General features: G+C 39.6%; 1 protein-coding gene across 1 annotated transcript in view; it reads left to right on the top strand.

Annotated features, from left to right (window-relative positions):
• Positions 1-12,351, top strand: part of pex7 (peroxisomal biogenesis factor 7) — a 79,983-nt gene that overhangs the window by 50,809 nt on the left and 16,823 nt on the right. The gene's annotated exons all lie outside the window — the stretch shown is intronic.

The following is a 12,351-nucleotide window of genomic DNA, read 5'->3' as shown; positions in this document are numbered from 1 at the left end:
CATGAGATTTCTGATAACGTGATGAGTATCTATAGTTAAAATTAAATCCAGAAGAGCTTTACACAAAATTATTGCAAGCACCTTTTGGTCCTTTTAAGATTCTTTCCTTTTACAAGATCAAATTAAACAAATTTATTAAATTTCTTGTCCTTGAATCCACTAATCTTTTTGCCTTCAGAAAGAAAATGGTGAGATATTTATTCATAGTAATAGGTCATAGGTAGAGGAGGGCACTTATAATGTTAAAATGGCGGCGTTGGCTCGTTAGGCTGAGGGGCCTGTTTCCCGTGCTGTGTTGTTCTTTGTTCTTTATAATACTTAAAAACATTGCAGATTAATATCACAATGTTTATGGAAACCTTACAAACAATCCCCAATTTTCTTTTATTCATTCATGGGACATAGGCATTGCTGGCTGGCCAGCATTTATTGCCCATCCCTTGATGTCCTTGTTCAGAGGGCAGTTGCGAATCAATCACATTGCTGTGGCTCTGGAGCCACATGTAGGCCAGACCAGGTAAGGACGGCAGATTTCCTTCCCGAAAGGACATTAGTGGACCAGATGGGTTTTTCCGGTAATCGACAATGGTTTCATAGTCATAGTAGATTCTTGATTCCAGATATCTTTTATTGAATTCAAATTCCACCGTTTGCTGTGGTGGGGTTTGATCCCAGGTCCCCAGAACATTAGCTGAGTTTTTGGATTAATATCTAGCGATAATACCATTAGGCCATCGCCTCGGGCTCTTTGGAAAGTATACAAGCTCTGGAATTATGCGCTAAAGCAGGTGATCGTGGAATCCATCCAATTCAGGAGACAATGGACCTACTCCCATGGTGTATGTCATTTCTGTACTGAGTATCATCTGTTGTGGCTGTAGAGGCTGATTTGTGAGTAGAAATCCCCCCCCTGCAGCTGGCACAGATGAATAGTCGAAAAGACAAAGTGAATGTAAATGGTGGTGATCATGGCTAAGAAGGGTGCTGATAGCAGCCCATGAAGAGATCAAAATGTGCAAATGGCAGAGCCAAATGTCTTTTTGCCTATGACATCTTTGTCAATCTACCTCCCTCCCCCTCACCTTAACAGTATAAATACCACCCTATTCTTTATTGTCTTCAGCCTGAGAAATGGTCACCCAGACTTGAAACGTTAGCTCTGTTCTCTCTCCACAGATGCTGTCAGACCTGTTGTGATATTCCAGGATTTCCTGTTTCTGATTCTGGATTACTAGTCTAGCGACAATATCACTATGCCACTACCTCCCTGGAGAGGTGATACACTTTGGTAGGAAAAACATGGAGACACAACATAAAATAAGGGGCAAAATTCTTAAGGGGGTGCAGGAATTGATGGCAGCATCAAGTGGAATTCACTTCTGACAACTGGGCTGGAGGCGAGTGTCAGGAAGTTGTGGGAATCAGAGTGTAACCACACTCTGGTAGTCCTCTTCCATGTGTCTGAAGACCAGACCTCCTTCAAGGTATCTGTAGTTTAGAATGGGTCTGTGAGGTACCAAGTTTATGTATGTTGTCACGGGGTAACCATAAGCCTTGCAATGTACCGGTGGGAGGGACTTATGCACTGGACTCTTTTTGCAATAGTTATACTGATAGCCAATGGTAAGAGCTGAGAACGAGAGATGATAAGCAGACTGACCATTATGCACCATCCACTACACAAATGCACTTGAAGCATCCATGTCAACCAGATGGCTGGTTGTAAATTAGTACATTTAATTATATCATGTCCGAGGGGATATTTGCATCTCTCTGATTCCATTTGACCTTTTGTAATATCATTTTGTCTTGCATAACATGCAGAACGAGAACGTTGCTGAGAAACTATACAAGAAGTTGTTTGAAATAGAAATAATGAGTTACAACTGTTTTTACACACACCTTCCTCATGACCAACTTAAATTTGGTAGTTTTTGTATAAATGTATGGACTAACTAGTGTTGTGAGATCAAATGTTTTTTCATATCTTGGTCCAGATTGAATTGTACTTCTGGTTAAAGTCTTTTCTGCCTTCCAATTTAGGCAGTCTCAATTCTGTTATCTGGCGCAAACCTTATAAGGCAAAAGTGCTCTAAACTCATATCTAGTTAATTGGAACTAACTTGGCAGGTGTAGTCAAGCTGCCGAAGAGGAGAGTTGGCACACTAAATTGAAATGTCTCACTGGTGCATTTGGGATATAGATCTATTATCAGTAAGGCAAAGTAAATGGAATGTTATCCCATTGCTTACGCTAGTCCAGAATGAGAGGGCTAAACGTATTTTAAGAAAATCTTAGTGTGGAATGTACACATTTTGAGTGTACCCCTTATTTTAGCCCCATTAAAGACATTATTGCCAAAAAAGAGAGATTTGCAATTATATAAGCTGTATAATTGCCATTGTTACGTAGGCAAACATAGCAATCACCTCATGTACAGTAAAATTCTATTATGAATTAAGGGATGATTTTGCTTTTATGGAATTGGTGGGGGATGGAGTGCAATGTTGCTCAGGATGTAGGAAGAGCCCATTGTTTTTGCCAAAGGAATTTTAATGTCCATCTGAACCGGTAGAAGAAACAAACAGGATCAGACTATAATATCTCTGGCAAAAAAAATCACACCTCCAAAAATGCAGCATTCCCTTAAATACCTACAAATGTTAGAGAGGCAATCAGAGATGACAATAGTTTTTGTAGACCATTTGTAAACCTTATTTTTTACTTTAAAGTACTTTCAGTGAAAATTAGGTATCCATAATGAGAAAAAAATCTTTTAAAAATCTATTCTATAGATAATTTGTAACTGCAATTAACAATTGCAAAGCTCATTTTCCATCCCTATGTGTCCTGTTTAAAATCCTGAGGGGACTTGACAGGATAGCGACCGGGAAGATGTTTCCACTTGTGGGGGAGACTAGAACCAGGGGGCACAGTTTAAGAATCTTTAAGATGGAGATGAGGAGAAACTTTTTCTCTTGGAGGATGTTTAGTGTGTGAAATTCTAGAAATCAGTGGAGGCTGAATTTATTTAAGACTCCTTTAGACAGATTTCTGATAAACAGTGAGGCAAGGGTTATGGGACCAGATGAGAAAGTGGAGCTGAGATCACAACCAGGTCAGATATGATCTTTTCAAATGGCAGAGCGAGCTCAAAATGCCAAGTTGCCAAGGACCTGCTCTTAGGTCCCATGTATGTAGCAGGACTGAAGCTGCTTCATGATCTTATTGCTTCTAAATCAAATCCTCTAATCTGCTTTTGCCTTTTTATGTGCCTGGGTATGTCTGCCTAATTTGATTTTCTACAGAAGCAGTATGTGATGAAGAACTGTTTTTGCTGAAATACAAAATCCAAATAGGTTACCATTTCACCAATCTTCTGGCTTACTTGTGACATACAACCCTACTACATTCATAAAAAAAAATCAATTTGGGAAGTCATTAATAGTCACCCTGGGTATGCTGAACCTTTATTGACTGATTATGTTTTCCATGACTGGAACTTTCTTTAAAATGTTTGAAATGAATTGTATGGTTGGAGTGCCAATCATACTGACATGATTCATTGTTCTTGGTTGAAGCTAGTTAAGATTTCTCTCTATTGACTGTGTGCCAGCCTAATTGATTTTCTTATTAAATTAAACTCTAAAATCAAAATCCATTCCACCAATTGAATTTCTTTAAGTGTTTTAAGTCAAAATGCACTCCTGAGATCTGGTAATACAGTTGTATTTACAGTATCTGACAGGATTCATTATTTTAGGACTAGAAGAGACCTATGAATACCATACAGTACCATTTTGAGAGTCCTGCAGACTTCAAATGGCATAAACCTATAGCTCTTGCATTTGGCAATCAAACTATATTTGATTCTTCTCTTTGCACAAGGGAAAAGCATCTTAAATTATTCTCGGAAGCATTCTGAGAAAATGCATGACTATGACTAGCATCTTCTGTTTACAATTCCAGATAATGTGAAATCTATAATAATGTCTTTTATAGTTTATTAGTCAATTGGTTTTGGACAATTTAAAATTCCTATCAGATCTTAATCCTTTTATCCCATACCCAGGCTTAAGCGCATAAAAGAAAAACAAAACATGCTGGAACTCAGCAGTCTGGCAGCATCTGTGAAGAGAAAACAGTATTAATATTTCAAATTGGTGACCATTCATAACTTAGGTTTACACAGTGGTGTGGTTTTGAGGGTGTGCTGCATTTTTAGTTGAGGCACAACTTTTAGATATCACACTGGTTTGGGTAAACACTAAAATTATCATGGTAGGGAATTCTCCCCTTTTCTTGGCCTACATTTCTCCCTTAAACTGTATGAACAAAAATTAGTTACATTGCTGTTTGTTAGACTCTGCAGTGCTCATAATGTGATGTGCTGTGCTTTTCTAAAATTCAATTATGGGATGTGGGCATTGCTGGCTAGACCAGCATTTATTCCTAGTTGTCCTTGAGAAGGTGATGGTGAGCTGCCTTCTTGAATGGCTGCAATCCCTTGTCTACCTTATAACAGGGACCACACTTCAAAATAATTCATTGTATGCTGAGATCAGTTGGACATTTCTGAGAGGTCACAAAGATGGGTACACGAGAGAGGCTATTCAGGCCATCCCAGGCAGACGTTTATTCACAACCTATCATGATGTAAGCATTGTTATAAAGTATGCCTGTTATGCCTTTTCATTTGAATTGTAGCAAGTTCAGGACACAGAATTGCTGTTTCTGACTTTCTACCTCCTTTTTGTTTGAGAACCTGTGCTTATTGTTGGGTGATATTATTTAAAGTTTTCTTTGGTCTGTGTGAAGTTTGATGGCTTGTTAACACAAGCATCACAAAGAAAGATCCCATGCTGAGGTGTAAAATTCAATGGGCTGTACACTTTCATTTTCTTCAAACATGCTGATCTGTTGTATTGGGCTTGTTCTTGACACATCAGAATCTCCCTGGACCAGGCACAATTACTGCAGCTTGTTTCATATGTTTACATTCACTTAGCTGAATCAGAATTACATCACAAAGTGACATGGAAATCTGTGGAGTTGAAGCACCCATTTAATGTTAGCCTAGGATCCAGTTTAAGAACTTTGGTAAAGGATTATAGGAATCTCTACATTGTTTGTAAAAGTTTTGATTTGAGAAAGCAGTTAACTACCATTACCCTATTTAATTTGTGGATTTCTTTACCTTCTGCACATTTACATATATAAAGTATATGTAATTCATAATTTAACTTTAAAAATATTGACTATTAGTTTAGCATTTTTTCACCTACCTGGGTGGTCAGTAGAACTCCAGGAATATCCTGCATGCTTTTGCAGTATATAACTTAACAAAATGGCAATTGTTAGCCCCAAATCTCTCTGATTGCTTGACTCCAAATATGAGTAATATGTCTAATAAAATGACTTCTTCCTGTGTATATAAATTAAGGGTTTTGGGCAAATTCCCCAATTGTACCATGTCTAATCTCCCCACATCGTGCTCTCAATCCATCACCTCATTTATCTGATGCTGCAGAATTTCAGAAGGTCATTACAGTTGTCTGTTTTTCTTTGTATGAAGAAATGCTTCCTGAGATCAGTTGCCTTTTACTGGTTTGTGTCTGTGCCCACTTGATGAAAGTAAGCCCCGAGCAATGCAATATGACTGCTATGTCATATACCCTGATACAAACCTCTCACAGTAAGATGCTACAAGTCAAAGCGAAACTGGTGGTGTAGCTCAAGAGTTTGATTCTGGAGTCCAGGATGGACTAAAAGTAATTGACGTGAGAGAATCTCCTTCGTGATGTGAAGCAGATTCTCTTAGAAATTGTCACAGGTTCTTTTAATATTGTTCATAAATAGATAATCCAGCCTGTGCTGTCCTAATTTTTTTTTAAAAATGACAAAATGTCAGATATAGATATGTATGTGGAGTAGGGATAGTCTGTAATATAAAGAATGCTACAGATTGGTCACTGTAGATTGTATAACACAATCTTATGCTGGTAGTGTAGTGAAACTCATAACTTTAGAAACCTGATTAAAATCGCATCATCAGTGCCTTAATTTTTTTTACAATGGAAATAAGTTCAGATCTATAAACCTAATCTTAATCTTGGACCTTCATCCTGGAAATATCTTGACCGCTTGCAATATTCAGCATGTTACTCCATTATGTTACTGATTCTGATCCCTTTGAATGTTTGCATTGGTACACAACTTTGGCATCCAGCCACTCATATTGATACTCTTCTCTTAAGGTAAAAGGAAGGATGTTAGAGCACCTAGCCTAGGTATGATCTGCCCTGTTCTTCAGAAGAAGTCCAACCTAAGTGTTGTATAGACAATTCACGTTAGTATGATGATTTTTTTTGTTTTTCATTTGTGTTCTTTCTATAATGAGGGGTTCCTGTGCATTGTTATCAAACTACTAAGCTGTTTGGCATCCCTACGAGGGATAATATAGAGGGGTTTTTCTTATTCTTCTTGCCGTCTCATTTTGCAGAAAATGCTTTCTGTAATCCTAACAAACATTAATATAACATCAGTGTATTTCAGCAGAATTAATTTTCATCCAAAGCGGGAGTCTTTTCAGTATGGTCTTGGTTACTCAGTAATGTAAACATGCTGCATCGAAGACAATGAATGATGAATACCAGCTAATTATCAATGACTTTGGTGCCACAGTAGCTTGATGCTGGAAAAGCTTCACTTAAAATTTACAAACAAAATAATTTTCAAGTTGGATATAGTGACCTATTTGTTACATTAGCGGATGTGATATTTTAATTGTGATCAAGGTTGAAAATACATTGAATTTGAGAGTAAGTATAATACAGTGTCTACACTACTGGAAGATGTGGAAAGAGTACTGTTGCTGTAGTCCATCTTTGAGTCCAGAAATTATCAGAGATAAAAATATATGCAGGTAAAGTCAACTTGGTTTGTTAGCTCATTTTGTTTGTTATTTCATTGACTAGTAACATTGTGTTATGCTTCGCTGAATATGTATTTGTTCTACTCTCGTATACAACTCATTTGTCTCTCACTTAATCCCAAGTATTCATTGACAGCTAACTAAATTATGTTTGATAGTGACCAGGAGTGAGCAAATATTTGCAACCAGGAATACTGAGAATTTATGCTTTTATTTATTAAAAGGAAGTTCAAATATTAATAACTGAAATCGTCCTTCAATTTCTTCAGGTTTTCATTTTATTGTGGCTTGCAATATTGAACATGAACTCCATCTACTTAAAATCATAGAGTCCTCACAGTGCAGGAGGAGGCCATTCAGCCTATTACGTCTGCAATGAATCCCACTCAGGTCCTGTCCCCATAACCCAGATATTTACTTTGCTAATCCCCCTGACACTAAGGGGCAATTTATCATGGCCATTTAATCTAACCTGCACATCTTGTGTGTATGTGTGTATTTGATGTGTGCTTTGAATGAATCTGTAGCATAAGATCTGTCACATTTCCTTGTGCGGCTCAAATCTTCCTGATTTTCGAGCAAAAAATACTTGAAATTTATTCTGGGGACATTGACCCTATCTCACCACCCACATCCACAGAAAGTGCAAGCACACTTTCACTCCTCTTCCTTGACAACATAATTACTCAGGTGGGGGATGTTAAGGTAGTGCTGGGTCCTGGGTAGCACTGGGTTGGATTTTTGACAGAACACTTGAGGAAATCACGTGAGATTTGCCAGCACAGCAATTGAACATTGAGAGTTTGCAGCAGTGGGGAAGGTTTGGATGTACGAATAGGTGCTTGGAGGGTTGCATAAGTGGGAGAATCTGAAACTTGGTGACATTATTTGGAGAGAATCGGGTATTTGGCAGTATTGGATGGGGAAATTCTGGGGTCCAACATCTCCTGGCATGGCTATGGCAATACTGAATGAAGGTAAAAGGGAAAATATAAGATCCCAAAAGAGAAAATGCTGGAAAACGTCAGCAGGTCTGGCAGCATCTGTAAGGAGAGAAAAGAGCTGACGTTTCGAGTCCAGATGACCCTTTGTCAAAGCTAAAAGGCATATAAGGTGGGTATAAATATAAGATATTTATACTACAGGGTGAGAGAATGAAAGATGAGTCACAGTTACAGAAACGAGGGCAAAAGACTGTTAATGGGAGCCCGTAGAGAGGATAAAGCGTGTGAATGGCCAAACAGCAAAGAAGCTAAAATCAGAGGGTAAGCTGTGATAGATGAAGGTGTGGGGGGAGGGAGAAGAGAGAATGGGTGGGCGAGGTATAAAATTTAGAAAGGGGAAAAGGGGAAGCAACGGTGGAGAAAAGGTATGGGAAGGAAGATAAAGTAGGGGGCGAGAGTGGGGGGGGGGAGAAAAATGAAGAAAGACAATAAAGAAATAAAAGGTAGAGAAGAGTAAAAAACAAATAAAATGAAAACAAAGGAGTCGAGGTGGGACAGAGCTAATCATCTGAAGTTGTTGAATTTGATGTTGAGACTGGAAGGCTGTAAAGTACCTACCCAGATGATGAGATGTTGTTCCTCCAGTTTGCTTTGAATTTCACTGGAACATTGCAGCAGACCAAGGACAGATTTCCAAAGTGGTGCTTCTAATATATGCTTCTTTTTCCTCATCCGTGGATTCCCATCTACAGTTGTCGTCAGAGCCCTCAGCAGCGAGCGGTCCATCTTCTGTGCCATAACCCTCACCTCCTCTCCTCTCTGCCAGAACAAGGCTGGAGTCCCCCTTGTTCTCACATTTCACCCTACCAGCCTCCGCATGCAAAGCATAATCTTCCGCCATTTTCATCAACTCCAGCGTGATGCCACCACCAAACACATCTTCCCTTCACCGCTTCTGTCAGTATTCTGCAGAGACCGTTCCCTCCAGGATAATCTAGTCCATTCTTCCAAATACCCAATACCTCTCCCGTCACTCATGGCACCTTCCCATGCAGTGGCAGAAGATGTGACACCTGTCCCTTTACCTCTTCCTTGCTTATCACCCAAGGTCTAAAACACTCATTCCAGGTTAAGCAGCATTTCACTTACACCTCTTTCAATTTGGTGTATTGCATTCGCTATTCCCAATGTGATTTCCTCTATATCAGAGAGACCAAGCGTAGATTGGGTGATTGCGTTGCTGAGCACTTTCGCTCCGTACGCAATCAGGACCCTGACCTTCTAGTTGCTTGCCATTTTAACACACGATCCTGCTCCCATGTCCAAATATCTGTCCTTGGTTTGCTGCAATGTTCCAGTGAAGCTCAATGCACACTGGAGGAACAGCATCTTCTGGCTAGGCATATTATAGCCTTCCGGTCTCAACATCGAATTCAACAACTTCAGATGATTAGCTCTACCCCACTTTGACCTCTTTTCATTTTATTTATTTTACTATCCTTTACCTTTTTTTTTTACTGTCTTTCTTTATTTTTCTTCCCCCTCCACTTCCCCCTATTTTGTTCCCCCTTTCCTTACCTTTACTCCCCTTTGCTTCCCCTTTTCCCCTTGCTAAGTTTTACCTCTCTCCTACCCATTCTCCCTCCCCTCTTGCCCCACACCTTCGTCTGTCACAGCTTACCCTCTCCTTTGGGCATTTACACGCTTTGTTCTCTCTATGGACTGTTATTAATAGTCTTTTCTGTGGCTCTGACTCATCTTTCATTCTCTCGCCCTGCAGTATAAATATCTTATATCGATACTCACCTTATATGCCTTTTACCTTTGGCAAAGTGTCATCTGGACTCGAAACATTAGCTCTTCTATCCTTACAGATGCTGCCAGACCTGCTGAGATTTTCCAGCATTTTCTTTTTTGGTTTCAGATTCCAGCATCTGCAGTAATTTTCTTTTATTATGGAAAATATAAGATTTTGTTTTCTGTGCCTTTGACTTGTCCTCTCTATCTATCTTGATTTCTGCTTAAGTAACAATGTCTACCCTCAGTAAGTCTCTGCACTTTATTAGTTCTTACTATTGTAGAATACAACATAGTATTTAGAGTACAGAAACGGGCTTTTCAGCCCATGTAGGCATTTATACTCATTTGAGCTTCCTCCCATCTTTGCACCTCAAACTACCATCATAACACTCAGTGCACTTCTCCCTGATAAGCTTGCTTTACTTCCTGTTAAACTTAAATGCATATATACAGTACAACTACAAGAGTGGCAAGGTGGCACAGTGGTTAGCACTGCTGCGTCACAGTGCCAGGGACCCAGGTTCAATTATGGCCTTGGGTCACTGTCTTTGCAGAGTCTGCACATTCTCCCATGCCTGAGTGAGTTTCCCCCAGGTACTCCGATTTCCTCCCATAGTCCAAAAGACGTGCTAGTTAGGTGCATTGGCCACACTAAATTCTCCCTCAATGTACCTGAACAGCTGCCAAAGTATGGTGACTAGGGGATTTTCACAGTAACTTAAGAACATAAGAACAAGGAGCAGGAGTAGGCCATCTGGCCCCTTGAGCCTGCTCCGCCATTCAGTCAGACCATGGCTGACTTTTTACGTGGACTCAGCTGCACTTAGCCACCCACTCATCATAACCCTTAATTCCTTTTAAAAGCATTCAATGAGGTAGCCTCAACTGCTTCACTGGGCAGGGAATTCCACAAATTCACAACCCTTTCTGTGAAAATGTTCCTCCTCAACTCAGTCCTAAATCTGTTTCCCCTTATTTTGAGGCTAAGACCCCAGTTCTAGTTTCACCCATCAGTGGAAACAACTTCCCTGCGTCTATCTTATCTATTCATTTCATAATCTTATACGTTTCTATAAGATCTCCCCTCATTCTTCTGAATTCCAATGAGTATAGCCCCGGTCTACTCATTCTGTCCTCATAAGCCAAACCCCTCAACTCTGGAATCAAGCTAGTGCCTTTCTCAAGTAAGGAGGCCAAAGCTGTACACAGTACTCCAGGCATGGCCTCACCTTATACAGCTACAACATAACCTTGCTGTTTTTAAACTCCATCCCTCTAGCAAGAAAGGATAAAATTCCATTTGCTTTCTTAATTACCTGCTGCACCTGCAAACCAACTCCTTGAGATTCCTGCTCAAGGATACCCAGGTCCCTCTTCACAGCAACATGCTGCAAATTTTTACCATTTAAATAATAGTCCATTTTGCTGTTATTCCTACCAAAATGGATGACCTCACATCTACCAACATTGCACACCATCTGCCAGACTGTCACTCTCTCACTTAGACTATCTATATCCCTTTGCAGACTTTCAGCATCCTCTGCACACTTTGTTGTGCCACCCATCTTTGTGTCATCTGCAAGTTTTGACACACTACACTTGGTCCCCAATTCCAAATCATCTATGTAAATCATAAACAATTACAGTCTCAACATTGATCCCTGAGGCACATCACTGATCGCCAACCAGAAAAACACCCATTTACTCCCTTTGCTTTCTGTTAGTTAACCAATCCTCTATCTATGCTAATACATTACCTGTAACACCATGCACCTTTATCTTATGTAGCAGTCTTCGGTGTGGCACTTTATCAAGTGTCTTCTGGAAATCCAGATACACCACATCCACAGTTCCCCATTGTCCACTCCAGATGTAATGTTCTCAAAGAAATCCACCAGCTTAGTCAAACATGCCCTTCCCTTCATGAACCCATGCAGTGTCTTACCAGTGGGTCATTTTATATCCAAATGTCTTGCCATTTCTTCCTTGATGATAGATTCAAGCATTTTCCCTATTTCAGAAGTTAAGCTAACCGGCCTATAGTTATTTGCCTTTTGTCTACCTCCTTTTTCAAACAGTGGTGTCACATTTGCAACTTCATTGCCGTGTTAATGTAAGCCTACTTGTGACATTAATGAAGAAATTTTAAAACTTATAAATGTTATTACCTTCAACCATTCCCTTCAACAACTCCTCTTACCTCTCTTTGGGTGAAGAACATTCTTCTGAATTCCCTATTGGATTGCTTGGTAACTATCTTATAACTGATGGCCTCTAATTATGTTCTTCCGTACAAGAAGAAACATTTTCCCTTATTCCATGCTTTTATAATTTTAGAAATCTCTATTAGGTCATCTCCTCAGCCTTATTTCTTTTCAAGAGACAAGAAACCCAGCCTATCGATCCTTTTCCTGGCATGGATACCAATGCATTTCTGGTCTCGTCTTTGTAAATCTTCTCTAAGTTTGCCTGTAAGTCACCCTCTCTGGCACTTTTATGTATTTTTATATGATGGCAACCAGAACTACACGCAATACTCTTAAGTGTGTTTCAGTCAAAGTTAGATCTATGTTAAGCGCTGCTTTGCAATCCTGGAACAGATCTCTTTTCAACTCACTGAAGTTACACCTCTTCCAGTTAAATGTTTTTAAGTTTGATCATTCCTTGTTCAAT

This window comes from Carcharhinus amblyrhynchos, chromosome 7, assembly GCF_965287045.1.
Source record: "Carcharhinus amblyrhynchos chromosome 7, sCarAmb.v2.hapA, whole genome shotgun sequence".
NCBI lineage: Eukaryota > Metazoa > Chordata > Chondrichthyes > Carcharhiniformes > Carcharhinidae > Carcharhinus > Carcharhinus amblyrhynchos.
Note: the sequence above shows the minus strand (reverse complement) of the source record. Positions and strands in the feature narration are given on the sequence as shown.